The sequence below is a fragment of the Ranitomeya imitator genome, chromosome 1 (assembly GCF_032444005.1).
Source record: "Ranitomeya imitator isolate aRanImi1 chromosome 1, aRanImi1.pri, whole genome shotgun sequence".
In the NCBI taxonomy this organism is placed as follows: domain Eukaryota; kingdom Metazoa; phylum Chordata; class Amphibia; order Anura; family Dendrobatidae; genus Ranitomeya; species Ranitomeya imitator.
In genome coordinates, this window is record NC_091282.1 from 427,794,325 (window position 1) to 427,819,192 (window position 24,868).

General features: G+C 52.5%; 1 long non-coding RNA gene across 2 annotated transcripts in view; it reads right to left on the reverse strand.

The window, feature by feature from the left end:
• Positions 1–7,379: 7,379 nt before the first annotated feature.
• The window catches only part of LOC138657849 (uncharacterized), a 130,503-nt gene continuing 113,014 nt past the window's right edge, over positions 7,380–24,868 (reverse strand). For both annotated transcript variants that reach the window (XR_011317220.1, XR_011317221.1), the window contains 3 exons: positions 8,916–8,963; positions 7,758–7,817; positions 7,380–7,647 (listed from right to left, as the gene is read on the reverse strand). This is a non-coding gene — a long non-coding RNA (uncharacterized lncRNA). The remainder of the gene's footprint in view (positions 7,648–7,757; positions 7,818–8,915; positions 8,964–24,868) is intronic.

Below are 24,868 nucleotides of genomic sequence, written 5' to 3' on the forward strand. Positions count from 1 at the left end.
GTAACAGTACCCCCCTCCTTAGTCCCCCTCTTTTTAAGGCTAGAAAGGAATCTTTTCATGATAAGAGGAGCATTGATGTTCTCTCGGGGCTCCCAGGACCTCTCCTCAGGGCCAAATCCCTCCCAATCAATCAAAAAATAAGTTTTACCCCTAACTACCTTTTTGGCAAGAATGTCTTTAACATTAAAGATTCCATCAGAAGTACAGAGCTGAGGAGAGGAAGAGGTAGCGGAGTGAAAGCGATTAAAGACTGCGGGCTTGAGAAGAGACACATGGAAGGCATTGGGAATGCGTAAAGAGGCAGGCAACTTCAACTTATAAGAAACATCATTAATGCGACTCAAGATAGGAAAAGGACCAATATAGCGGGGACCCAGTTTGCAAGAGGGAATTTTAAGCTTGATTTAGCGAGAGGAAAGCCAAACTTTATCACCCGGAGAATATGGCGGAGCATCCAAACGCCTTTTGTCAGCAAACTTTTTCATATTAAGGCTAGCTCTCTCAAGAGCCACTTTGGTCTCACTCCAAATCGTAGAGAATTCCCGGGACAAGAAATCCGCTGCCGGTACCCCCGAGGAAAGAGAAACAGGAAGAGGAATGTTCGGATGTTGACCATAGACTACAAAAAAGGGGGTTTTGGAGGAAGACTCACTGGGAAGATTGTTATATGAGAATTCGGCCCAGGGGAGAAGAGAGACCCAGTCATCTTGGTGTGCATTGGAGAAATGTCGCAGATATGTAGTCAGGACTTGATTAACTCGCTCCACTTGTCCGTTGGACTGAGGGTGATAGGCGGAAGAAAAGTCCAAGTTAACCTTTAATAGACTGCAGAGAGCTCTCCAAAAACGTGAGGTAAATTGTACTCCACGGTCTGAGACGATATGATGAGGAAAACCATGAAGACGGAAGACTTGGTGTAAACAGATCTTTGCCAACTTAGGAGCGGAAGGCAGACCAGGTAATGCGATGAAGTGAGCCATCTTGGAGAACCGATCTACAACAACCAAGATGACAGAGCAATTCGAGGAACAAGGTAGATCAGTGATGAAGTCCATAGCTATATGACTCCAAGGAACGGAAGGCACAGGCAGAGGATGCAGGAGACCGGAAGGAAGCTGCCTAGGGACTTTATTTTTTGCACAAGAAGGACAAGAAGCGATGAATTTGGTGACGTCTTGTCGGAGAGATGGCCACCAGTAATGCCGAGAGATAAGAGAAAGTGTCTTCTTGACTCCTACGTGACCTGCAATTTTGGAGGAGTGACCCCAACGTAAAACTCTCTCCTTGTCTTGGTTAGCCACAAGAGTCTTGCCAGGAGGAGTTGAAATCACTCTTAGAGGAGCAAGAGTGACGATCTTCGCAGGATCAATGATGTGAGCCGGAGAATCCTCTAGGTCCAGAGGCTGAAAGGATCTTGAAAGAGCATCTGCTTTGACATTCTTATTTCCGGGTCGGAAATGAAGTTCAAATTCGAATCGTCCGAAGAATAAAGACCATCTGGCCTGTCGTGGATTTAGTCTTTGGGCAGACTGAATATAGGCCAGATTCTTGTGGTCTGTGTAAATGGTGAATGGATGAAGAGCCCCCTCAAGGAGATATCGCCATTCCTCCAAGGCTAGCTTGATAGCCAAAAGTTCTTTATCTCCAATAGAGTAGTTACGCTCAGGAGCGGAAAAGGTTTTAGAAAAAAAAACACAGGTCACCAAACGTCCGGACGAGGATCTTTGCAAAAGTACAGCACCAGCTCCAATAGAGGATGCGTCGACCTCAAGGACAAACGGTCTATTAGCATCAGGACGATGAAGCACAGGGGCCGTAGCGAAGCTTTGTTTAAGAGACAGAAAGGACTGGAACACGGAACGGCAGAACACAGCAGGAACACGGACTGGCAGGACTCAGCAGGAACACGGACCGGAAGGACTCAGCAGGAACACGGGCTGGCAGAACACAGCAGGAACACGGACTAGCAGGATACAGCAGGAACACGGACTGGCAGGATACAGCAGGAACACGGACTGGCAGGATACAGCAGGAACACGGACAGGTAGGACACAGCAGGAACACGGACAGGCAAGACACAGCGGGAACACGGGCTGGCAGGACACTAAGACAAAGTAAAGACTGGGCTGAGAGAAGACACTGGTACAGGGGAGCCTAGGGCATAGGGACACTGACGGCAGACAGTGCACCTACAAAGCAAAGGCGTCTTACCTAGGGAGACGCCGGGAAGAAATACCCGATGGGCGCCGCCATGTTGGGGCGGAGCCACCGGGTCGCGACCTCCCAGAAGGCTCTGCGATGGAGGAGACGCGACCGCGCATGCGCAGAGGGACCGGACGCCGTGAGCCAGCGAAGGAGGAAGCAGAGCGGCGCTGGACAGGATCGCGAGTGCGCCGAGGGACGGGAGAAGCCGGGTAAGTGTGCGCAGCGTACGTAACAAGATGGCTGAATTTCCCATTCAAAAGGTCACAGGTCCTTACTAGTGTTGAGCGATACCTTCCGATATCCAGAAGTATCGGTATCGGATTGGATCGGCCGATATCCAAAAAATATCGGATATCGCCAATACCCGATACCGATGCAAATCAATGTCACACAAATATGGGAATGTAAATAAACCCTTTCTGTGCTTCTACATCCTGTTCCAGAGGGGGGAAGAGTGTGGGCGGTGCGTGGGCGGACACTGTGCATGTCTGTGTGTGCAGGTGGGGCCTGTGTGGGCCTGCTGGGGCTCTGTGCGGGCCTGCCAGGGCTCTGTGCGGGCCTGCCAGGGCTCTGTACGGGTTGCCGGGGCTCTGTGCGGGCTACCAGGTCTCTGTGTGGGCCTGCCGGGGCTCTGTGTGGCCTGCCGGGGCTCTGTGGGGCTGCCGGGGCTCTGTGCAAGCTGCCGGGGCTTTGTGCGGACTACAAGGGCTCTGTGTGGGCTTGCCAGAGCTCTGTGCGGGCTGCCGGGGGTCTGTATGGGCCTGCCGCGGCTCTGTGCGGGCTTCTGGGGGTCTGTGCAAGCCTGCTGGGACTCTGTGTGAGCTGCCGAGGCTCTGTGTGGGCTGCTGGGGGTCTGTGCGTGCCTGCCGGGGGCTCTGTGCAGGCTGCCGGGGCTCTGTGTGGGCCTGCTGGGCCTCTGTGTGAGCTTCTGGGGGTCTGTGCGTGACTGCCGGGGGCTCTGTGTGGGCTGCCGGGGCTCTGTGTGGGCTGCCGGGCGTCTCTGCGTTCCTGCCATGGGCTCTGTGGGCTGCTGGAGCTGTGTGGGCCTGCTGGGGCTCTGTGCGGGCTGCCGGAGGTCTCTGCGGGCTGCCGGGGGTCTGTGCGTGACTGCCGGGGGCTCTGTGTGGGCTGGTGGGTCTCTGTGCGGGCTGCCGAAGGTCTGTGTGTGCTTGCTGGGGGCTCTGTGCAGGCTGCCGGGGCCCTGTTTGGGCTGCCAGGGGTCTGTGCGTGCCTGCCGGGGGCTCTGTGTGGGCTGCCGGGGCTCTGTGTGGGCTGCCGGGGCTCTGTGTGGGCTGCCGGGGCTCTGTGTGGGCTACCGGGGCTCTGTACAGGCTGCTGGGGCTCTGTGCGGGCTACGGGGGCTCTGTGTGGACCTGCCATGGCTCTGTGTGGGCCTCCCGGGGCTCTGTGTGGCCTGCCGGGGCTCTGTGGGGCTACCGGGGCTCTGTGTGGGCCTGCCAGAGCACTGTGTGGGCTGCCGGGGGTCTGTGCGGGCCTGCCGGGGCTCTGTACGGGCTTCCGGAGGTCTGTGCAAGCCTGCCGGGGCTCTGTGTGAGCTGCTGGGGCGCTGTGCGGGCTGCTGGGGGTCACTGCGGACCTGCCAGGGCTCTGTGCGAGCTGCCGGGGGTCTGTGCGGGCTGCCAGGGGTCTGTGCGTGCCTGCCGGGGGCTTTGTGTGGGCTGCCGGGGCTCTGTGTGGGCTGCCGGGGTTCTGTGTGGGCTGCGGTGGTCTGTGCGTGCCTGCCGGGGGCTCTGTGCGGGCTGCCGGGTCTTTATGCGGGCTGCCGGGGCTCTGTGCGGGCCTGCTGGGGCTCTGTGTGAGCTTCTGGGGCTCTGTGCGGGCTGCCGGGGCTCTGTGCAGGCTGCCGGGGGTCTATGTGTGCTTGCTGGGGCTCTGTGCAGGCTGCTGGGGCCCTTTCTGGGCTGCCAGGGCTCTGTGCATGCCTGCCGGGGGGCTCTGTGTGCGCTGCCGGGGCTCTGTGTGCGCTGCCGGGGCTCTGTGCGGGCTACCGGGGCTCTGTGCGGGCTACCGGGGCTCTGTGCGGCCTGCCGGGGCTCTGTGGGGCTGCCGGGGTTCTGTGCGGGCTGCCGGGGCTCTGTGCGGGCTACCGAGGCTCTGTGTGGGCCTGACAGGGCTCAGTGCGGGCTGCCGGGAGTCTGTACGGGCCTGCCAGGGCTCTGTGCGGGCTTCTGGGGGTCTGTGTAAGCCTGCCGGGGCTCTGTGCGAGCTGCCGGGGCTCGGTGCGGGCTGCTGGGGGTCTCTGCGGACCTGCTAGAGCTCTACGCAAGCTGCCAGGGATCTGTGTGGGCTGCCAGGGGTCTGTGAATGCCAGCCGGGGGCTCTGTGTGGGCTGCCGGGGCTCTGTGCAGGCTGCTGGGGCTCTGTGTGGGCTGCCGGTGATCTGTGTGTGCCTGCTAGTGCTCTGTGCGGGCTGCCGGGACTCTATGCGGGCCTGCTGGGGCTCTGTGTGAGCTTCTGGGGGTCTGTGAGGGCTGCCGGGGGTCTGTGCATGACTGCCGGGGGCTCTATGTGGGCTGAGGGGGCTCTGTGCGGGCTGCCGGGGCTCTGTGCAGGCTGCCGGGGCTCTGTGCAGGCTGCCGGATGTCTGTGCGTGCACGCCTGGGGCTCTGTGCGGGCTGCCAGGGGTCTGTGCGTGACTGCCGGGGGCTCTGTGCGGGCTGCGGGGGCTCTGTGCGGGCTGTTGGGGGTCTGTGTGTGCTTTCGGGGGCTCTGTGCAGGCTGCCGGGGCCCTGTTCGGGCTGACAGGGGTCTGTGCCTGCCTGCTGGGGGCTTTGTTCGGGCTGCTGGGGCTCTGTGTGGGCTGCAGGTGCTCTGTGCGAAGTGCCGGGGCTCTCTGCGAGCTGCCGGGGGTCTGTGTGGGTTGCCGGGGGTCTGTGCGGGACTGCCGGGGGCTCTGCGGTGGCTCTGTGCGGGCTGCCAGGGCTCTGTGCAGGCTATACATACAGACATACAGTACATTAAACATAGAGTACATACTCACTTTTACTTGTCATTTTGATCCCCGAAGGTAGTGTCATCTGTAAAAAAGATTAAAATAACAAAAAACCAATATACTCCCTGTCCTCAGAAATCCACGAGTGTCCAACGACGATCTCCCGTGGAGAACGGCAGCATCAGCTGATGTGACCGCTCTTCAGGGGCTCCAGGAACACAATGATGGGAGGAAGGTGTCCTTCCGCACTGTATTCCTCCGCCACTGTAAAAAAAATAGTCCCTAATCTCACTTTTGGCATTGCTGTGTGAGAAATTTTCCCACGCAGCAATTGCCGTAAAGTGAGACTTTGAACTATAGTAAACTCAGTGAAGCACTGCAGGAGCCATTGTCTCCTGTCAGTGTGTCACTGAGGGTCCTATAAAGCAGTGACATCACCCGATGTCACTGTTCTATAGGGGAGATCGTCATGGGACACTTGTTATTAATTGGACTACGGCGGACAGGTAGTATACGGTTAATTATTTTACATTTTTTGCAAGCACTGAAGTATGGTAAGTATGGTTAAATGAAGAATATTAAAGTACTTTTTTCCTAATATGTGTGTGTGTTTTATTAACCCTTTATTACTATTGGATTAATAATGGATAGGCGTCTTATTGACGCCTCTCCGTTATTAACCCGGCTTAATGTCACCTTTCAATAGCAAGGTGACATTAACCCCTTATTACCCCATTTCTCACCACTATTCGGGAGTGGGAAGAGAGAGGCTAAGTGCCAGAATAGGCTCATCTTACAGATGTGCCTTTTCTGGGGTAGCTGGGGACAGATGTTTTTAGCCGGGGAAGGGGGGGGGGCAATAACCATGGCCCCTCTCTAGGCTATTAATATCTGCCCTCAGTCACTGGCTTTCCCACTCTGGCGGAGAAAATTGAGCGGGAGCCCACGCCAGTTTTTTCCGTGATTTAACTCTTTATTTTAACAGATAGAGCTCCCAAATTTTGCACACAGACACTTCTAACATTAGTAGTGCGGAATATGTAAAAAAATAAAAGATATGAAATGGTTTACTGTATGTAAACCATGTCTCATATCATGTCGGGTTTGGGAAGGAGCTAGCAATTGAATTACCGGCTTTTCTGCTATCTAGCGCTGTATTAAAAATAAATATATCAATATATATGTGTCTCACTGACATATAGACTATATATATGTTTTTACGAATATTTAAGGCCATGGATCTATTCTATGTCCATTTTGCAAGCCGGCGAGAAAATCTCGCCATACAGATGCCCTTATTACTCCATATCCCACCGCTATACGAGATTGGGAAGAGACGGGCTAAGTGCCGGAATTGGCGCATCTTACAGATGCACCATTTCTGGGGCGGCTGCGGACTGGTATTGTAGCAGGGGGGGCTACATCCATGGCCCCTCTCTAGGCTATGAATATCAGCCCGCAGCTGTCTGTGTAGCCCTTCTGGCTATAAAATATAGGGGGACCCCACGTCATTTTTTTGGGGGGTCCCCCTATTTTAATAGCCAGTAAAGGCTAGCCAGACAGCTGCGGGCTGATATTCATAGCAGGCTACAAATATTGGACCCCGGCCGTCGGCTTTTCCCCTCTGGCGCAGAAAATTCTGCGGGAGCCCACGCAGTTTTTTTTTTTTTTTTTTTTTTTTTTTTTAAATTAAACACTCATTAAGGCCTCTTTCACACTTGCGTCGGTACGGGTCCATTGCTATGCGTCTGGCCGACGTACTGATGCACGTTGTGGGCAGCGGATGCAGTTTTTCAATGCATCCGCTGCCCATTCTGAAGTCCGGGGAGGATGGGGCGGAGTTTCGGCCGCACATGCGCGGTAGAAAATGGCGGACGCGAGGGACAAAAAAAAGTTTCACTTAAACGTTTTTTCGTGCCGACAGTCTGCCAAAACATGATGGATCCGTCGCACGATGGTCGCGACATGTGGCCATCCGTCGCTAATACAAGTCTATGGTTAAAAAACACATCCTGCGAGCACATTTGCAGGATCCTTTTTTTCCAAACACGACGGATTGCGACGGATTGCTAAAACGCAAGTGTTAAAGTAGCCTTAGAAACATCGGCCATTCTATTATATATCTATGGATATATCTATCTCTAGATATAAGCAATAAATTACTTGGCACTCAGGAGATCTTTTTGCAAGATAAGAAGTGAACAATTCGTTTATTTAGTGCATCCAGTTCAAAAATTAAACGTTTTCAGTCTAATCAAAAGACCTTCATCAGAAACAGTTTTTGGAGTACTGAAATACATATGTAAAAATACAAAGAAATTCTGTTTAGACAAGATACATGATGCACAGTGTAAATACAGGCGTATTACATTCTGCTTGGAGGAATAAAATACATCACTTGATATGTGACAGACAACGACTGTGGCGGACTAGGTAGATCCGGCCTGGTGTTCCGTGAGTCGTGAGCCTCGTTCAGGAGATGTTACGGACTGTGAACGTGTATAGGAAAAGAATGTTGTCAGGTGATGGCATCGAGTCCCAGTAAAGGACTATCAGAGTGGGATGTAGAATGACCGCCCCCACACAAAAAGAAGGATACAGCGAATAAGGTGACCTCCCAATACGCGGGGTCACGGGGCTGGGGTGCAAGGTGAAGTGCCTACAACACAAAGACATGAGCACATGAAAACATACAGTAATGCCATATTACAGGTATCGTGCAGGGCGACTAGGCGTGAAGCCCTGATAGGCGTACTATACTATCAGACCAATCCATAAGTGTGACCACCAAGAACCTATATGTAAGGTACTAGATGTGCGGGTACAGTTGCACAGTGCAGTGCTTACAACCGGGATGGTGAAGGTAAAGAGCCCCCCAAGGCCCCCAAATTAATACCTGGAAGCCACGAGAAATATGTGTGGGCCCACAGGGGTGCCAACATTAGACGGAATCCGGGAGAGAAAAGCGCCTGGGAGAAATAAGGTAAAATGCATGACAAATCGCATGGCACAGGCTGAGCGGCCTAAGGCAGGAGGGCCCCCCCCTAATACTACGGCAGTTACCTTGAAGAGTCTGGAGGTACGGAGGCTGAGCGCTGCAGAGGGGCGAAACACTCGCAATGGCGGTAGCGCTGTGGAGAATGGAAGCAGGGAGTAGGTAACCATGCCGAGGAGAGTGCAAAAAGGGGGGGGAAGGGGGTGGTAAGGGGGAGGAAGGGGGAGGGATGGCGCGGACGAGGGGCGAGCGTTGCTAGGAGAGGGCGCTGCTGTACCTGTATCCTCAAGGGGCACCGGCGCCGTGCAGAAGGAGTCGCGTTCTCCCGGGACTGCTGAATGGCAGCGGCACTTCCGGGTTTAAGTGCCCGCCGCCTGGAGATCAGCTGACGCGCCGCGTCATAGGGTCACATGACCGGAGTACCCGCGCATGCGCAGAAAAGGGGAAAACCCTGGGAGAAATGCCGGGGTCTGCGGCGTCTGCGCAGAGGAGCTAGACACTGTAAAAACTGTGTCTATATGAATAGAGGCCATATGCCGACAGGGCCGCAGCGCAGGGCGTACCAGGAGAGACAAAAACCAGATCACAGCGTAGTGCTGGGGGATGGACAGGGCTGAGGACAGGTGCTGCAGGCATTCTGCACAGTGGCAAAGATGGCCAAGGAGAGCAAAACAGGTCCCTAAATGGTGGTCACACCGGAACAATATATAGAGATCAGATTAACACTCTATATAAAAATGGCATTGTGTAGGAATACTATACCATGTGAGGAAAGACCAGTGCTCAGTGCGTGGGGTACAATTAACGGTTCTGTAAAGGAAGAAACGTGAAACAGTTAAAACCAAGACACAAATAGTTACACAAGGTCAATGTACATCGCAAACATGATAAAAACATGTACACAGTATTTTACAAAAAAGCTGAAACGACATAGTCCCTGTTCAATCCCTTCGGTTCTAGGGTCTGTAAAGTATAAATCCAGTACGCTTCCCTTCTCTGGAGCATTTTAATACGGTTTTGGCCCCTTCTAGGGATGTCTACCTGTTCTAGAACCTGGAACCGGAGTTGGGCGATATTATGATTCTTTTCGGAAAAATGGAATGGGAGGGGGAGGTGCGTCTTATTACATCGGATGGTGGACTTATGTTGGGCCACCCTATCCCTCACCGTTTGTGTGGTCTCCCCCACATAGGCCAAGCCGCAAGGGTATTTGATAAGATAGACAACGAATGTTGACTCACAGGTATAGAAGCCCTTTATGGGAATAGCCTTACCCGTTTGTGGGTGAAAAACAGAGGGACCCTTCTGTACATTGCTACACTGTAGACAGTTTAGGCAGGGGAATGTGCCTCGTCTCTGAGTTTGAAGGAAAATTTGCTTAGGGACCGTGGTACCTGGGCCAACATCTGCCATGACTAACCTGTCCTTAAGGTTCCTAGCTCGCTTAAAACATGACAGGAATGGCAATTTGAACTCTGTAATATTAGGATAACTTTTGGTTAGAATATTCCAGTGTCTCCGGATTGTTGACTGTACCAGGCCAGAAAAAGGGTGAAAAGTAGAGACAAAGGGGATTCTTTTTGGATTGTCCTTGGGTTTACTATTTGATATATTGCGTTTGGCCTCCGTCAGTACCCCATGAGGATACCCCCTGTCAGCAAATTTATGTTCCATCTCAATGAGTCTGGTTTTTTTAGATTTTCATCGGAGACTATCCTGTCAACCCTATGGAACTGTGATTTTGGAATAGAGTTCTTAATGGAGGGTTGGTGGCAGCTAGTGAAGTGTAGGAGGCCATTGCGATCTGTTGGTTTAGTGTATAAGTCGATCGCCAAGTGACCCCCCCCTCTCCTTGTAAATCAAGGTGTCCAGAAAGCTGATCCTATGTGTGTCATGTTGTATGGAGAATTTGAGTTCAGGCCAGATACCATTGATATGTTGGTCAAAAGGCAGGAGTGATTAAATCGGACCGTCCCAGACGCAAAATAGCGTCCCAGACGCAAGAGTGCCGTGCTTACTATTGCTATATCTCTAGATATATTTATAGATAGATATATGTATAGATACATAGATGCATCTATACATATATCTAGCTGCTTTCACACATCAGGTTATTGCCGTCAGGCACAATCCGGTGAGTTTTGAAAAAAACGGATTCTGCGGAAAAAAACGGATCCGGCGGAAAAAACGGATCCGGCGGAAAAACCAGATCCTGCAAATGTGCTCGCAGGATGCGTTTTTTACCCATAGATTTGTATTAGCGACGGATCGCGATGGATGGCCACACGTCGCGTCTGTCATGCGACAGATCCGTCGTGTTTTGGCGGACCGTCGGCACGAAAAAACGTTCAAGTGAACTTTTTTTGTCTCTCACGTCCACCATTTTCTACCGCTCATGCGTGGCCGAAACTCCGCCCCATCCTCCCCGGACTTCAGAATGGGCAGCGTATGCATTGAAAAACTGCTTCCGCTGCCCACGTCATGCACAAATTTCACAATGTGCTTCGGTACGTCGGCCCGACGCATAGCGACGGACCCGTACCGACGCAAGTGTGAAAGAGGCCTTAATGAGTGTTTCATTTAAAAAAAGAAAAAAGCAGGGTGGACTCCCGCGTAATTTTCTGCACCAGAGGGTGAAAGCCGATGGCCGGGGGCCAATATTTGTAGCCTGCTATGAATATCAGCCCGCAGCTGTCTGCGTAGCCTTTACTGGCTATTAACCACTTTACCCCCAAGGGTGGTTTGCACGTTAATGACCGGGCCAATTTTTACAATTCTGACCACTGTCCTATTATGAGGTTATAACTCTGGAACGCTTCAACGGATCCCAGTGATTCTGACATTGTTTTCTCGTGACATATTGTACTTCATGATAGTGGTAAAAATTCTTTGATAGTACCTGCGTTTATTTGTGAAAAAAAACAGAAATTTGGCGAAAATTATGAAAATTTCGCAATTTTCCAACTTTGAATTTTTATGCAATTAAATCACAGAGATATGTCACACAAAATACTTAATAAGTAACATTTCCCACGTGTCTACTTTACATCAGCACAATTTTGGAACCAAATTTTTTTTTTGTTAGGGAGTTATAAGGGTTAAAAGTTGACCAGCAATTTCTCATTTTTACAACACCATTTTTTTTAGGGACCACATCTCATTTGAAGTCATTTTGAGGGGTCTATATGATGGAAAATACCCAAGTGTGGCACCATTCTAAAAACTGCACCCCTCATGGTGCTCAAAACCATATTCAAGAAGTTTATTAACCCTTCTGCTGCTTCACAGGAATTTTTGGAATGTTTAAATAAAAATGAACATTTAACTTTTTTTCACAAAAAAATTACTTCAGCTCCAATTTGTTTTATTTTACTAAGGGTAACAGGAGAAAATGGAACCCAAAAGTTGTTGTACAATTTCTCCTGAGTACACCGATACCCCATTTGTGGGGGTAAACCACTGTTTGGGCGCATGACAGAGCTCGGAAGCGAAGGAGCGCCATTTGACTTTTCAATGCAAAATTGACTGGAATCGAGATGGGACACCATGTTGCGTTTGGAGAGCCACTGATGTGCCTAAACATTGAAACCCCCCACAAGTGACACCATTTTGGAAAGTAGACCCCATAAGGAACTTATCTAGATGTGTTTTGAGCGCTTTGACCCACCAAGGGCTTCACAGAAGTTTATAATGCAGAGCCGTAAAAATAAAACAAACATTTTCTCCCACAAAAATTATTTTTTTAGCCCCCAGTTTTGTATTTTCCCGAGGATAACATTAGAAATTGGACCCCAAAATTTGTTGCCCAATTTGTCCTGAGTGCGATTATACACAATATGTGGGGTAAACTGTTATGGCTGGCAATCAGGCAACACAGCGTGCAGTAATCAGCGCACATACAGAGATCTGGCAATAACCAAAAACAATAGGACCAGCTCTGAGACGTGGAATCTCTGTAGACTGCAGTACCTGATCTATCCTCACACAACTATAAGCAGCAGTGGATTGCGCCTATCACTACCTATGCAACTCGGCACTGCCTGAGGAGCTGACTAGCCTGAAGATAGAAATACAAGCCTGACTTACCTCAGAGAAATACCCCAAAGGAATAGGCAGCCCCCCACATATAATGACTGTTAGCAAGATGAAAAGACAAACGTAGGAATGAAATAGATTCAGCAAAGTGAGGCCCGATATTCTAGACAGAGCGAGGATAGCAAAGAGAACTATGCAGTCTACAAAAAACCCTAAAACGAAAACCACGCAAAGGGGCAAAAAGACCCACCGTGCCGAACTAACAGCACGGCGGTGCACCCCTTTGCTTCTCAGAGCTTCCAGCAAAAGTTAATAGCAAGCTGGACAGAAAAAACAGAAAACAAACTAGAAGCACTTATCTAGCAGAGCAGCAGGCCCAAGGAAAGATGCAGTAGCTCAGATCCAACACTGGAACATTGACAAGGAGCAAGGAAGACAGACTCAGGTGGAGCTAAATAGCAAGGCAGCCAACGAGCTCACCAAAACACCTGAGGGAGGAAGCCCAGAGACTGCAATACCACTTGTGACCACAGAAGTGAACTCAGCCACAGAATTCACAACAGTACCCCCCCTTGAGGAGGGGTCACCGAACCCTCACCAGAACCCCCAGGCCGACCAGGATGAGCCACATGAAAGGCACGAACAAGATCTGGGGCATGGACATCAGAGGCAAAAACCCAGGAATTATCTTCCTGAGCATAACCCTTCCATTTGACCAGATACTGGAGTTTCCGTCTAGAGACACGAGAATCCAAAATCTTCTCCACAATATACTCCAATTCCCCCTCTACCAAAACAGGGGCAGGAGGCTCCACAGATGGAACCATAGGTGCCACGTATCTCCTCAACAACGACCTATGGAATACATTATGTATGGAAAAGGAGTCTGGGAGGGTCAGACGAAAAGACACCGGATTGAGAATCTCAGAAATCCTATACGGACCAATAAAACGAGGTTTAAATTTAGGAGAGGAAACCTTCATAGGAATATGACGAGAAGATAACCAAACCAGATCCCCAACACGAAGTCGGGGTCCCACACGGCGTCTGCGATTAGCGAAAAGCTGAGCCTTCTCCTGGGACAAGGTCAAATTGTCCACTACCTGAGTCCAGATCTGCTGCAACCTGTCCACCACAGAATCCACACCAGGACAGTCCGAAGACTCAACCTGTCCTGAAGAGAAACGAGGATGGAACCCAGAATTGCAGAAAAATGGAGAGACCAAGGTAGCCGAGCTGGCCCGATTATTAAGGGCGAACTCAGCCAACGGCAAAAATGACACCCAATCATCCTGGTCAGCGGAAACAAAACATCTCAGATATGTTTCCAAGGTCTGATTGGTTCGTTCGGTCTGGCCATTAGTCTGAGGATGGAAGGCCGAGGAGAAAGATAGGTCAATGCCCATCCTACCACAAAAGGCTCGCCAGAACCTCGAGACAAACTGGGAACCTCTGTCAGAAACAATATTCTCAGGAATGCCATGTAAACGAACCACATGCTGGAAGAACAAAGGCACCAAATCAGAGGAGGAAGGCAATTTAACCAAGGGCACCAGATGGACCATTTTAGAAAAGCGATCACAGACCACCCAAATGACCGACATTTTTTGAGAAACGGGAAGGTCAGAAATGAAATCCATCGAAATATGTGTCCAAGGCCTCTTCGGGACCGGCAAGGGCAAAAGCAACCCACTGGCACGTGAACAGCAGGGCTTAGCCCTAGCACAAATTCCACAGGACTGCACAAAAGCACGCACATCCCGTGACAGAGACGGCCACCAGAAGGATCTAGCAACCAACTCCCTGGTACCAAAGATTCCTGGATGACCGGCCAGCACCGAACAATGAAGTTCAGAGATAACTTTACTAGTCCACCTATCAGGGACGAACAGTTTCTCGGCCGGACAACGATCAGGTTTATTAGCCTGAAATTTCTGCAACACTCTCCGCAAATCAGGGGAGATGGCAGACACTGACTCCTTCCTTGAGGATACTCGCCGGCTCAGATAACCCCGGAGAGTCGGGCACAAAACTCCTAGACAGAGCATCCGCCTTCACATTTTTAGAGCCCGGAAGGTATGAAATCACAAAATCAAAACGAGCAAAAAATAACGACCAACGGGCCTGTCTAGGATTCAAGCGCTTGGCAGACTCAAGATAAGTAAGGTTCTTATGATCAGTCAAAACCACCACGCGATGCTTAGCACCCTCAAGCCAATGACGCCACTCCTCGAATGCCCACTTCATGGCCAGCAACTCTCGGTTGCCCACATCATAATTACGCTCAGCAGCAGAAAATTTCCTGGAAAAGAAAGCACATGGTTTGAACACTGAGCAACCAGAACCTCTCTGTGACAAAACCGCCCCTGCACCAATCTCAGAAGCATCAACCTCGACCTGGAACGGAAGAGAAACATCAGGTTGACACAACACAGGGGCACAGCAAAAACGACGCTTCAACTCCTGAAAAGCTTCCATGGCAGCAGAAGACCAATTAACCAAATCAGCACCCTTCTTGGTCAAATCGGTCAATGGTCTGGCAATGCTAGAAAAATTACAGATGAAGCGACGATAAAAATTAGCAAAGCCCAGGAATTTCTGCAGACTTTTTAGAGATGTCGGCTGAGTCCAATCCTGGATGGCCTGAACCTTAACCGGATCCATCTCGATAGTAGAAGGGGAAAAGATGAACCCCAAAAATGAAACTTTCTGCACACCGAAGAGACACTTTGATCCCTTCACGAACAAGGAATTAGCACGCAGTACCTGGAAAACCATTCTGACTTGCTTCACATGAGACTCCCAATCATCTGAGAAGATCAAAATGTCATCCAAGTAAACAATCAAGAATTTATCCAGATACTCACGGAAAATGTCATGCATTAAAGACTGAAAAACAGATGGAGCATTGGCAAGTCCGAACGGCATCACCAGATACTCAAAATGACCCTCGGGCGTATTAAATGCCGTTTTCCATTCATCTCCCTGCCTGATTCTCACCAGATTATACGCACCACGAAGATCAATCTTAGTAAACCAACTAGCCCCCTTAATCCGAGCAAACAAGTCAGAAATCAATGGCAAGGGATACTGAAACTTAACAGTGATCTTATTAAGAAGGCGGTAATCAATACACGGTCTTAGCGAACCATCATTCTTGGCTACAAAAAAGAACCCTGCTCCCAATGGTGACGACGATGGGCGAATATGTCCCTTCTCCAGGGACTCCTTCACATAACTGCACATAGCGGTGTGTTCAGGTACGGACAAATTAAATAAACGACCCTTAGGGAATTTACTACCAGGAATCAAATCGATAGCACAATCACAATTCCTATGCGGAGGTAGGGCATCAGACTTGGACTCTTCAAATACATCCTGAAAGTCCGACAAGAACTCTGGGATGTCAGAAGGAATGGATGACGAAATAGACAAAAATGGAACATCACCATGTACTCCTTGACAACCCCAGCTGGTTACCGACATAGAGTTCCAATCCAATACTGGATTATGGGTTTGTAGCCATGGCAACCCCAACACGACCACATCATGCAAATTATGCAGTACCAGAAAGCGAATAACTTCCTGATGTGCAGGAGCCATGCACATGGTCAGCTGGGCCCAGTACTGAGGCTTATTCTTGGCCAAAGGTGTAGCATCAATTCCTCTCAACGGAATAGGACACCGCAAAGGCTCCAAGAAAAATCCACAACGTTTAGCATAATCCAAATCCATCAGATTCAGGGCAGCGCCTGAATCCACAAACGCCATGACAGAATACGATGACAAAGAGCACATTAAGGTAATGGACAAAAGGAATTTGGACTGTACAGTACCAATAACGGCAGAGCTATCGAACCGCCTAGTGTGTTTAGGACAATTAGAAATAGCATGAGTAGAATCACCACAATAGAAACACAGTCTGTTCAGACGTCTGTGTTCTTGCCGTTCTACTTTAGTCATAGTCCTGTCGCACTGCATAGGCTTAGGTTTACTCTCAGACAATACCGCCAGATGGTGCACAGATTTACGCTCGCGCAAGCGACGACCGATCTGAATGGCCAAGGACATAGACTCATTCAAACCAGCAGGCATAGGAAATCCCACCATTACATCCTTAAGAGCTTCAGAGAGACCCTTTCTGAACAAAGCCGCTAGTGCAGATTCATTCCACAGAGTGAGTACTGACCACTTCCTAAATTTCTGACAATATACTTCTACATCATCCTGACCCTGGCATAAAGCCAGCAGATTTTTCTCAGCCTGATCCACTGAATTAGGCTCATCGTAAAGCAATCCCAGCGCCTGGAAAAATGCATCAACATTACTCAATGCAGAATCTCCTGGTGCAAGAGAAAACGCCCAGTCCTGTGGGTCGCCGCGCAAAAAAGAAATAATAATCAAAACCTGTTGAATAGGATTACCAGAAGAATGAGGTTTCAAGGCCAAAAATAGCTTACAATTATTTCTGAAGCTCAGGAACTTAGTTCTGTCACCAAAAAACAAATCAGGAATCGGAATTCTTGGTTCTAGCATCGATTTCTGATCAATAGTATCTTGAATCTTTTGTACATTTACAACGAGATTATCCATTGAGGAGCACAGAGCCTGAATATCCATGTCCACAGCTGTGTCCTGAAGCACTCTAATGTCTAGGGGAAAAAAAAGACTGAAGACAGAGCTAAGAAAAAAAAATGATGTCAGGATTTCTTTTTTCCCTCTATTGGGAATCATTGGTGTGGCTCCTTGTACTGTTATGGCTGGCAATCAGGCAACACAGCGTGCAGCAATCAGCGCACATACAGAGATCTGGCAATAACCAAAAACAATAGGACGAGCTCTGAGACGTGGAATCTCTGTAGACTGCAGTACCTGATCTATCCTCACACAACTATAAGCAGCAGTGGATTGCGCCTATCACTACCTATGCAACTCGGCACTGCCTGAGGAGCTGACTAGCCTGAAGATAGAAATACAAGCCTGACTTACCTCAGAGAAATACCCCAAAGGAATAGGCAGCCCCCCACATATAATGACTGTTAGCAAGATGAAAAGACAAACGTAGGAATGAAATAGATTCAGCAAAGTGAGGCCCGATATTCTAGACAGAGCGAGGATAGCAAAGAGAACTATGCAGTCTACAAAAAACCCTAAAACGAAAACCACGCAAAGGGGCAAAAAGACCCACCGTGCCGAACTAACAGCACGGCGGTGCACCCCTTTGCTTCTCAGAGCTTCCAGCAAAAGTTAATAGCAAGCTGGACAGAAAAAACAGAAAACAAACTAGAAGCACTTATCTAGCAGAGCAGCAGGCCCAAGGAAAGATGCAGTAGCTCAGATCCAACACTGGAACATTGACAAGGAGCAAGGAAGACAGACTCAGGTGGAGCTAAATAGCAAGGCAGCCAACGAGCTCACCAAAACACCTGAGGGAGGAAGCCCAGAGACTGCAATACCACTTGTGACCACAGAAGTGAACTCAGCCACAGAATTCACAACAGTAAACCATTGTTTGGGCGCATGGGAGGGCTCGGAAGGGAAGGAGCGCCATTTGGAATGCAGACTTAGATGGAATAGTCTACAGGTGTCACATTGCGTTTGCAGAGCCCCTAATGTACCTAAACAGTAGAAACCCCCCACAAGTGACACCATTTTGGAAACTAGACACCCTAAGGAACTCATCTAGATGTGTTGTTAGAGCTTTGAACCCCCAATTGTTTCACTACAGTTTGTAACGCAGAGCCGTGAAAATAAAAAAAAAAAACTTTCCCCCCAAAATTATTTTTTAGCCCCCAGTTTTGTATTTTCCCGAGGGTAGGAGGAGAAATTCGACCCCAAAAGTTGTTGTCCAATTTGTCCTGAGTACGCTGATACCCCATATGTGGGGGGAACCACCGTTTGGGCGCATGGGAGGGCTCAGAAGGGAAGGAGTGCCATTTGGAATGCAGACTTAGATGGAATAGTCTGCAGGCGTCACATTGCGTTTGCAGAGCCCCTAATGTACCTAAACAGTAGAAACCCCCACAAGTGACCCCATATTGGAAACTAGACCCCCCATGGAACTCATCTAGATGTGTTGTGAGAACTTTGAACCCCCAAGTGTTTCACTACAGTTTATAACGCAGAGCCGTGAAAATAAAAAATCTTTTTTTTTCCCACAAAAATTATTTTTAGCCCCCAGTTTTGTATTTTCCCAAAGGTAACAGGAGAAATTGGACCCCAAATGTTGTTGTCCTATTTGTCCTGAGTACGCTGATACCCCATATGTTGGGGTAAACCCCTGTTTGGGCACACGGGAGAGCTCGGAAGGGAAGGAGCACTGTTTTACTTTTTCAACGCAGAATTGGCTGGAATTGAGATCGGACGCCATGTCGTGTTTGGAGAGCCCCTGATGTGCCTAAACAGTGGAACCCCCCAATTATAACTGAAACCCTAATCCAAACACACCCCTAACCCTAATTCCAACAGTAACCCTAACCACACCTCTAACCCTGACACACCCCTAACCCTAATCCCAACCCTATTCCCAACTGTAAATGTAATCTAAACCCTAACCCTAACTTTAGCCCCAACCCTAACTGTAGCCCCAACCCTAGCCCTAACCCTAGCCCTAACCCTAGCCCTAACCCTAGCCCTAGCCCTAGCCCTAGCCCTAACCCTAACCCTAGCCCTAGCCCTAATGGGAAAATGGAAATAAATACATTTTTTTAATTTTTCCCTAACTAAGGGGGTGATGAAGGGGGGTTTGATTTACTTTTATAGCGAGTTTTTTTTAGCGGATTATTATGATTGGCAGCCGTCACACACTGAAAGACGCTTTTTATTGCAAAAAAAATTTTTTGCGTTACCACATTTTGAGAGCTATAATTTTTCCAGATTTTGGTCCACAGAGTCATGTGAGGTCTTGTTTTTTGCGTGACGAGTTGAAGTTTTTATTGTTAACATCTTCGGGCATGTGACATTTTTTGATCGCTTTTTATTCCGATTTTTGTGAGGAAGAATGACCAAAAACCAGCTATTCATGAATTTCTTTTGGGGGAGGCGTTTATACCATTCCGCGTTTGGTAAAATTGATAAAGCAGTTTTATTCTTTGGGTCAGTACGATTACAGCGTCACCTCATTTATATCATTTTTTTTGTTTTGGCGCTTTTATACAATAAAAACTATTTTACAGAAAAAATAATTATTTTTGCATCGTTTTATTCTCAGGACTATAACTTTTTTATTTTTTGCTGATGATGCTGTATGGCAGCTCGTTTTTTGCGGGACAAGATGACGTTGTCAGCGATACCATGTTTATTTATATCTGTCTTTTTGATCGTGTGTTATTCCACTTTTTGTTCGGCGGTATGATAATAAAGCGTTGTTTTTTGCCTCGCATTTTTTTTTTTCTTACGGTGTTTACTGAAGGGGTTAACTAGTGGGCCAGTTTTATGGGTTGGGTCGTTACGGACGCGTGATACTAAATATGTGTACTTTTATTGTTTTTTTTTTATTTAGATGAAGAAATGTATTTATGGGAATAATTTTTTTTTTTCATTATTTAGGAATATTTTTTTTTTTTTTTTTTTTTTTACACATTTGGAAATTTTTTTTTTAACTTTTTTATTTTGTCCCAGGGGGGGACATCACAGATCGGTGATTTGACAGTTTGCACAGCACTCTGTCAGATCACCGATCTGACATGCAGCACTGCAGGCTTCACAGAGCCTGCACTGAGCAGACTCTGTGAAGCCACCTCCCTCCCTGCAGGACCAGGTTCCGCGGCCATCTTGGATCCGGGGCTGGAGCAGGCAGGGAGGGAAGTAAGACCCTCGCAGCAACGCGATCACATCGCGTTGCTGCAGGGGGCTCAGGGAAGCCCGCAGGGAGCACCCTCCCTGCGGGAAGCTTCCCTATACCGCCGGCACATCGCGATCATCTTTGATCGCGGTGTGCCAGGGGTTAATGTGCCGGGGGCAGTCCGTGACCGCTCCTGGCACATAGTGCCGGATGTCAGCTGCGATAGGCAGCTGACACCCGGCCGCGATCGGCGGAGCTCCCCCTGTGAGCGCTGCCAATCGCATATGACGTACTATCCCGTCGGTGGTCATAGGGGCCCACCCCACCTCGACGGGATAGTACGTCTAATGTCAGAAAGGGGTTAAAATAGGGGTACCCACCAAAAAAATGATGTGGGGTCCCCCTATGTTTTACAACCGGAAAGGCTGTGCAGATAGCTACGGGCTGATAATCATAGCCTAGAGAGAGGCCATGGATATTGGTTCCCCCGGCTACAAATACCAGTCCGCAGCCATCCAAGAAATGCTGCATCTGTAAGATGCACCAATTCCAGCACTTAGCCCCTCTCTTCCCACTCCCGTGTAGCGGTGGGATATGGGGTAATAAGGGGTTAATGTCACCTTGCTATTGAAAGGTGACATTAAGCCTGGTTAATAACGGAGAGGCGTCAATAAGACGCCTATCCATTATTAATCCAATAGTAATAAAGGGTTATTAAAACAGACACACATTAGGAAAAAAGTATTATAATATTCTTCATTTAACCATACTTACCATACTTCAGCGCCTGCAAAAAACGTAAAATAATAAACCGTATACTACCTGTCCGCTGTAGTCCAATTAAGAACAAGTGTCCCACGACGATCTCCCCTATAGATCAGTGACATCGGGTGATGTCACTGCTCTATAGGACCCTCAGTGACACACTGACAGGAGACAATGGCTCCTGCAGTGCATCACTGAGTTTACTAAAGTTCAAAGTCTCACTTTATGGCAATTGCAATTTCTCACACAGCAATGCCAAAAGTGAGACTAGGGACTATGTTTTTTACAGCGGCGGAGGATACCTTCCTCCCGTCATTGTGTTCCTGGAGCCCCTGAAGAGCGGTCGCATCAGCTGATGCTGCCGTTCTCCATAGGAGATCATCGTGGGACACTCGTGGATTTTTGCTGACAGAGAGTATATTGGTTGTTTGTTATTTTAATCTTTTTTACAGATGACACTGGCTTTGGGGAACAAAGTGACAAGTAATGGTGAGTATGTACTCTATGTTTAATATTCTGTATGTCTGTATGTAAAGCCCTCACAGAGCCCCGGCAGCCCGCACAGAGCCCCAGCAGCCCGCACAGAGCCCCGGCAGCCTGCACAAAGCCCCTGGCAGTCACACACAGACCCCCGGCAGCCTGCCCAGAGCCCCGGCAGCCCGCCCAGAGCCCCGGCAGCCCACCCAGAGCTGCAGCCGCCCGCACAGAGCCCCGGCAGCCTGCACAAAGCCCCTGGCAGTCACACACAGACCCCCGGCAGCCTGCCAAGAGCATCAGCAGCCCACACAGAGCCCCAGCAGTCACGCACAGACCCCTGGCTGCCTGCACAGAGCCCCCACAGCCCACACAGAGCCCCCGGCAGTCACGCACAGAGCCCAGGCAGCCCGCACAGAGCCCCGGCAGCCCGCACAGAGCCCTGGCAGCCCGCATAGAGCCCCGGTAGCCCGCACAGAGTCCCCAGCAGTCACTCACAGACCCCTGGCCAACCGCACAGTCCACCGGCAGCCAGCACAGAGCCCCGGCAGGCACACACAGAGCCCCGGCAGGCACGCACAGAGCCCCGGCAGGCACACACAGAGCCCCGGCAGGCACGCACAGAGCCCCGGCAGGCACGCACAGAGCCCCGGCAGGCACGCACAGAGCCTCCGGCAGCCCGCACTGAGCCCCCGCATTCCGCACAGAGCCCCCGGCAGTCCCGCACAGAGCCCCCGCAGCCCGCACAGAGCCCCCAGCAGTCATGCACAGACCCCCGGCCACCCACATGGTCCCCCGGCAGCCCGCACGGAGCCCCGGCAGGCACGAACAGAGCCCCCGGCAGCCTGCACAGAGCCCCCGGCAGCCCGCACAGAGCCCCCGCAGCCCGCACAGAGCCCCCGCAGCCCGCACAGAGCCCCCGCAGCCCGCACCGAGCCCCTGGCAGTCACGCACAGACCCCCGGCAGCCGGCCCAGAGCCCCGGCAGCCCACCCAGAGCCGCAGCAGCCTGCACAAAGCCCCTGGCAGTCACACACAGACCCCCGGCAGCCTGCTCAGAGCACCGGCAGCCCACACAGAGCCCCCAGCAGTCACGCACAGACCCCTGGCTGCCTGCACAGAGACCCCACAGCCCGCACAGAGCCCCCGGCAGTCACGCACAGTGTCCCGGCAGCCCGCACAGAGCCCTGGCAGCCCGCACAGGCCCCTCGCCACCCGCACAGTCCCCCGGCAGCCAGCACAGACCCCAGTAGCCAGCACAGAGCCCCGGCAGGCACGCACAGAGCCCCGGCAGGCACGCACAGAGCCCCGGCAGGCACGAACAGAGCCTCTGGCAGCCTGCACAGAGCCCCGGCAGCCCGCACAGAGCCCTGGCAGCCCGCATAGAGCCCCGGTAGCCCGCACAGAGTCCCCAGCAGTCACGCACAGACCCCTGGCCACCCGCACAGTCCCCCGGCAGCCAGCACAGAGCCCCGTCAGGCACACACAGAGCCCCGGCAGGCACGCACAGAGCCCCGGCAGGCACGCACAGAGCCTCCGGCAGCCCGCACTGAGCCCCTGCATTCCGCACAGAGCCCCCGGCAGTCCCGCACAGAGCCCCCGCAGCCCGCACAGAGCCCCCAGCAGTCATGCACAGACCCCCGGCCACCCACATGGTCCCCCGGCAGCCCGCACGGAGCACCGGCAGGCACGAACAGAGCCCCCGGCAGCCTGCACAGAGCCCCCGGCAGCCCGCACAGAGCCCCCACAGCCCGCACAGAGCCCCCGCAGCCCGCACAGAGCCCCCGCAGCCCGCACCAAGCCCCTGGCAGTCACGCACAGACCCCCGGCAGCCGGCCCAGAGCCCCGGCAGCCCACCCAGAGCCGCAGCAGCCCGCACAGAGCCCCGGCAGCCTGCACAAAGCCCCTGGCAGTCACACACAGACCCCCGGCAGCCTGCCCAGAGCACCGGCAGCCCACACAGAGCCCCCAGCAGTCACGCACAGACCCCTGGCTGCCTGCACAGAGACCCCACAGCCCGCACAGAGCCCCCGGCAGCCAGCACAGACCCCAGTAGCCAGCACAGAGCCCCGGCAGGCACGCACAGAGCCCCGGCAGGCACGCACAGAGCCCCGGCAGGCACGAACAGAGCCTCTGGCAGCCTGCACAGAGCCTCCGGCAGCCCGCACAGAGCCCCGGCAGCCCGCACTGAGCCCCGGCAGAACGCATAGGGCCCCCTTCAGTCACGCATCGAGCCCCTGGCAGCCCGCACCGAGCCCCTGGCAGCCCGCACCGAGCCCCCGGCAGCCCGCACAGAGCCCCCGCATTCCGCACAGAGCCCCCGGCAGTCATGCACAGACCCCCGGCCACCCACATGGTCCCCCGGCAGCCCGCACAGAGCCCCGGCAGGCAGGCACAGAGCCCCGGCAGCCCGCACAGAGCCCCGGCAGCCCGCACAGAGCCCCCGCAGCCCGCACAGAGCCCCTGGCAGTCATGCACAGAGCCCCGGCAGCCCGCGCAGAGCCCCGGCAGCCCGCGCAGAGCCCCGGCAGCCCGCACAGAGCCCCGGCAGCCCGCACAGAGCCCCGGCAGCCCGCACAGAGCACCAGCAGGCACGCACAGAGCCCCGGCAGCCCGCACAGAGCCCCGACAGGCACGCACAGAGCCCGGTAGCCCACTCAGAGCCCCCAGCAGGCACGCACAGACCCTCGGCAGCCTGCACAGAGTCCCGGCTGCCTGCACAGAGTCCCCGCAGCCTGCACAGAGCCCCCGGCAGTCACGCACAGAGCCCCGGCAGCCCGCACAGAACCCCAGCAGCCTAGACAGAGCCCCAGCAGGCACGCATAGAGCCCCCAGCAGGCACGCACAGACCCTCGGCCACCCACATGGTCCCCCGGCAGCCCGCACAGAGCCCCGGCAGGCAGGCACAGAGCCCCGGCAGCCCGCACAGAGCCCCGGCAGCCCGCACAGAGCCCCCGCAGCCCGCACAGAGCCCCTGGCAGTCATGCACAGAGCCCCGGCAGCCCGCGCAGAGCCCCGGCAGCCCGCGCAGAGCCCCGGCAGCCCGCACAGAGCCCCGGCAGCCCGCACAGAGCACCAGCAGGCACGCACAGAGCCCCGGCAGCCCGCACAGAGCCCCGACAGGCACGCACAGAGCCCGGTAGCCCGCTCAGAGCCCCCAGCAGGCACGCACAGACCCTCGGCAGCCTGCACAGAGTCCCGGCTGCCTGCACAGAGTCCCCGCAGCCTGCACAGAGTCCCCGGCAGTCACGCACAGAGCCCCGGCAGCCCGCACAGAGCCCCGACAGCCAGCACAGACCCCAGTAGCCAGCACAGACCCCAGTAGCCAGCACAGAGCCCCGGCAGGCACGCACCGAGCCCCGGCAGGCACGCACCGAGCCCCCGGCAGCCCGCACAGAGCCCCCGCATTCCGCACAGAGCCCCCGGCAGTCATGCACAGACCCCCGGCCACCCACATGGTGCCCAGGCAGGCAGGCACAGAGCCCCGGCAGCCCGCACAGAGCCCCGGCAGCCTGCACAGAGCCCCCGACAGCCCGCACAGAGCCCCCGGCAGCCCGCACAGAGCCCCCACAGCCCGCAGAGAGCCCCTGGCAGTCACGCACAGAGACCCCACAGCCCGTACAGAGCCCCTGGCAGTCACGCACAGAGCCCCAGGCAGC